This window comes from Ostrea edulis, chromosome 5 (genome assembly GCF_947568905.1).
Source record: "Ostrea edulis chromosome 5, xbOstEdul1.1, whole genome shotgun sequence".
Classification (NCBI taxonomy): domain Eukaryota; kingdom Metazoa; phylum Mollusca; class Bivalvia; order Ostreida; family Ostreidae; genus Ostrea; species Ostrea edulis.
The window spans coordinates 64,857,840-64,862,575 of NC_079168.1; positions in this window are offsets into that span (position 1 = coordinate 64,857,840).

Sequence of the window (4,736 nt, forward strand, 5' to 3'; positions counted from 1 at the left end):
CAAATGTCTAAACTACAAGAAGATGCTTAAGCATTGATTTGTAAAAACAAAATGCACTTATGTGCTTCTTCAGCAGAAGATTGTTTTAGGAGAATTGCCCAATGTAAGATTTTTAAAAACCCTACTCGTTTACCCGCCCAGACCCCAGGGGTCATAATGTGAAGAAACATGAATCTAAACTACACAAGGATGTTAAATTATTTATTTAAAATATTGTATCCTTGTGCTTCTTTACAAGACGATTTTAAAAAGAATTTCCCTATGTATTCTTATGTAAATTTTGAACCCCTTTTGTGGTCCTGTCTTGACCCCGGTGGTCATAGTCTAAACAAATGTATGTGAGTTTGACATATTGTACTCCTGCGGTTCAGAAGGTGAAATGTTTTAAAGAATTATCATATATATTTTACAATTCCTATGTTCCTATTGTGGCCCAACTCTGTTCACGGGGACTGACTGTAGTCTATGCTCTTCTGTTTCTGTGGTTCATTAAAAACCCCACACACCTTATCCTACTTCTTATTGATATATCGTGGGAAGAGGACATTGTCCTTTATCCTAGCTAACTTGAATCCTCGTTACCCAAGGCTGTTTTGTGGTATGTGTGGTCCTGGTGGTTCTTGAGAAGACATCGGAAAAAGCTGACCTGAATAACGACGACGACGACAAAGACAAACAAAAAGTTGATCAGAATTGATCTTTGTTTTTGAGTTCGTTTTAACGCTGCTATGCGAAGGAGTATCTTGCAAGTTCAACTTTTATTAATAACAAGCTTACTGCAGATCACGTAGGCTCTGGTTGAAGATTGTTTACGAAAGGCGTGCTTTTAAATTTGTTTGTCGTTTGTTTATTGGGAGAATTCAAATAATTTTTTTTTATTTGCAAATTTTAGTATTTGATAACATTCATACATACATTCACATACATAGTTTAGTTATAATAACACAATAAGGTTGACAGTACCAAGTAAAGAGAGGAAAGGCATTAATCAAAAATATTTTCCATACAGCCCAGATTGTACTGAATTTTTTAAAATTACAGTTTTTTGAAAATATACAATGGTCAATTTCATATTTCATCCTAATAAATTGTAGTACACCCTCAAAAGATGGTAATCTGTTTTGTTTGCAACATAAATATATATACTGTTTGTTATATAAAATTATGAAATTTATTACTTTGTTGGAATTTTGTAATGGACCATCACCAAAAATAATATTAAAAACATTGAAACCAATTCTATTTGTTGTTCTCTCATAAATATGTAAGCTTAGTTGGTTCCACAAAGTTCCTATTTTGTCGCAAAACGCAGAAACATGTTCAATGTTTTCAGAGCTGTGTCCACAAAATGAGCAAATATCATTATCCACAACTTTGATTTTTTTAAAGTAACTTTTAACAGGTATAATTCTATGTAGAATTCTGTATTGCAACCATTGTGCTGCTGAATATGACGTTAATTTAAAACATATTTCAAAAACTTCTATCTCTATAGACCCTCAAAAATGGACAGGAATTCCATTTAGCAATTGAAGTCGGAATTTCTTCTTTATAAGTAATGTTCAAAATTCGTTTGTGTCCGAGAATTCAATGCCAAGTGTAAACTCATTACCTTCATCCATGAAGTAAAAACATCAGTCCAAAATGGATTAAAAGTATTTTTTAGCAGACAATATATATATTCATCCCCAAAATCTAAGATTTTATTCACCACTCCTTTTCCATAAGAAGCTTCAAAAATGTTCATCCAGGATGGGTTGCATGTTAATACTTTTTGAATCCATGAGCACTTTAAAGATATTATGAAATTATTTATATTGGTCATGTTAAATCCACCCAACATGCATTTTTGAGTAACCGTTACTCTTTTAACTTTATCACATTTTGCTTTCCATATAAATCTAAAGAGTTCCTGTGTTAATGAGTTTATGATTTCTTGACTGGGATTTGGTAGTGCAGAAAATAAGTGATTAAGTTTCGGGAGGAGAAGCGTTTTAATGACTGTGACTCTTCCTATAGGTGTTAAAATCCTTCTACTCCACTGCTTTATCATTGCATGAATAGTAGGAATCTGAGGACTAAAATTTAATTCTACAATTTTTTCTAGATCAACTGTAAAATGTATTCCTAGGAGAGTGAAGCTTGTGGATCCCCAGTCTAGTTTCCATCTTAGACATCAGCAGAAATTTTTTTTGCTCCGATCCATATAATTTTTGTTTTGGAGCTGTTTATTTGAATTCAAATTATTTATCATTAATTTATTTTATCTTTTTTTCGGGATCAAGATTTTGCAAATTCATCTTCTCTGTTCTAGTATTGGGTTATTTTGGTTAGAACATATTTTATTTGTGCAATCAAAAGGATCAGAAATGGCTTAAGTTTATTAATTAATATAAAAAGGGTTAAGCGTATCATGTATACATAGAGCAGTCCTCTGTTCCCAATGTTACACCATTTAATAGAGCAGTCCTCTGTTCCCAATGTTACACCATTTAATAGAGCAGTCCTCTGTTCCCAATGTTACACCATTTAATAGAGCAGTCCTCTGTTCCCAATGTTACACCATTTAATAGAGCAGTCCTCTGTTCCCAATGTTACACCATTTAATAGAGCAGTCCTCTGTTCCCAATGTTACACCATTTAATAGAGCAGTCCTCTGTTCCCAATGTTACACCATTTAATAGAGCAGTCCTCTGTTCCCAATGTTACACTATCTAATAGAGCAGTCCTCTGTTCCCAATGTTACACCATTTAATAGAGCAGTCCTCTGTTCCCAATGTTACACCATTTAATAGAGCAGTCCTCTGTTCCCAATGTTACACCATTTAATAGAGCAGTCCTCTGTTCCCAATGTTCAGGACGTGTATATATATATATATATATATATATATATATATATATATAGCGTTTGAAATTTTCATGTTTAAATTCACTTGGTGGTTTCATGGTAACGACGTGTGTGAGGAACCGATACCCATATGGCAAATGTCAAACCACAAAGTCCAGAGTTCTACTCGAACACACTTCCGACTCTCAGGGGGAATGTCGATCTGACAATAGAAAAGACTGTATGGGAAAGGCTAAGGACAGATAAGCAGCTGTGACTGCCACAGAACTTGGCTAATCCTCCTAATGGTGACACTGTGCACATTGAACTCTAGATCTGTGTTATTTAGAAAGTAATTTACGGATCAAATCAAAGAAGCATGATCATCGAGCGATAAAACCTTATTTCCGCACTAAAAAGAGGTCTCTACTACCCGACATGACCAGAGGACACGCACGCTCATTTATTTTTTCATATGATATCAAATGCGAACAGTTTTGTTAAGAGGAAAATTGATGTTTAACTAAAGATCTTTGGTTTCCAGGGTGATTAAACGTCACAGACTCCGATTTTTATGGTCAGCTTGAGGACGTTTTGATAAGTTTGTTTAAACGACAAGTCGTTTTCAAAACAAATTTTATTGCCATCGTCTCAGCATTCTCAACACATTGTGTAAAAGTCAAGCACTGTAATGTTTAAGGCAACATTTCTATTTCTCATGGCTTTAGTTTTATATTTTCGTGTTTATGGCAGATTACACTTGTTACAGGAAAAAAATGAAATGTTATGGCCGCAGCACGTGGTATGCTTCCCTTGATTAATTTGTTAATCAATTAAGAGGATGCTGAGAAAATTCTCTGGCTGATATTTTTTTTCTATAAAGCGGGAAATAAACAAAAGGATATTGTAAATCTTGAAACAGTGTCGTGTTTTCCACATACTCCATAACTTAATATTTATCCCATGTGAAAGATTACACCCAATTATTCGCAATCATTGTTAACTGGTCTCATGTTGCCGACCTGCAAACCATCGATTTATAAAATGCAAATATAGCAAGCGACATAATCAAGGAAGTATTGTTTGCAATTGCCAAGACTTTGATTATTCATATAAATCAAGATAATCAACTGAAGTTTTGGAAACATAGAACAGCATTTTCTCGACTCTGTTGCGATAAAATGCTCCGAGTGATATTCTTTTCACAAAAATTTTATGTGTTTTCCAATATTTCTTTCAACTCGCCAATGTAAGAAGTTACAAAATCCCATGCCTTTTAAATAGTTTTGCTAACCAGATGGTGTCTCCAGAAATTTCTAGAAAAGTTCGACGTCTTCCAATTTGTGTTTGAAGCACAACCGTCGTAACAAGGCATGCCGACAAAAGAATATTGTATCTCTTATGCCTGACGGGAAACTTTCTAAAGAATATTGTATCTCTTATACCTGACGGGAAACTTTCGATTCTTGAATATTTCTAGATATTTAGTTGAAAATTTCCTTTCTCCCAGGGCCCCACTTTGCCATTGTGGTTGAAAACGTGTTTCACAAAAAAAATAAAAAAAATAAAAATTCAACGTAAGCTTAAAGGATAGTTATATAACAACAGAATGATCATGTTGTTAATTTCATATTCACGTGCACCCGGTAAATTCAAACTGGACAACTTACACATGTACATCGGGCTCGGGGTAAAAGGCGGAGTGGAGTGGATATTAATCTGGAATAAGATACACTGTATAAATCAAAAGCTAGATGTATGGGCTAAATACTCATATGTAATGGAGATTCAAAATGATGACAAACGTACCCGGTATTATCAATGCTCCGTCAATTTTAATTGTTTATCATTTAATTGGTAACTATAGTGTGTATCAGTTAAACGAAGACAAGAAACACCGCCATTAGCA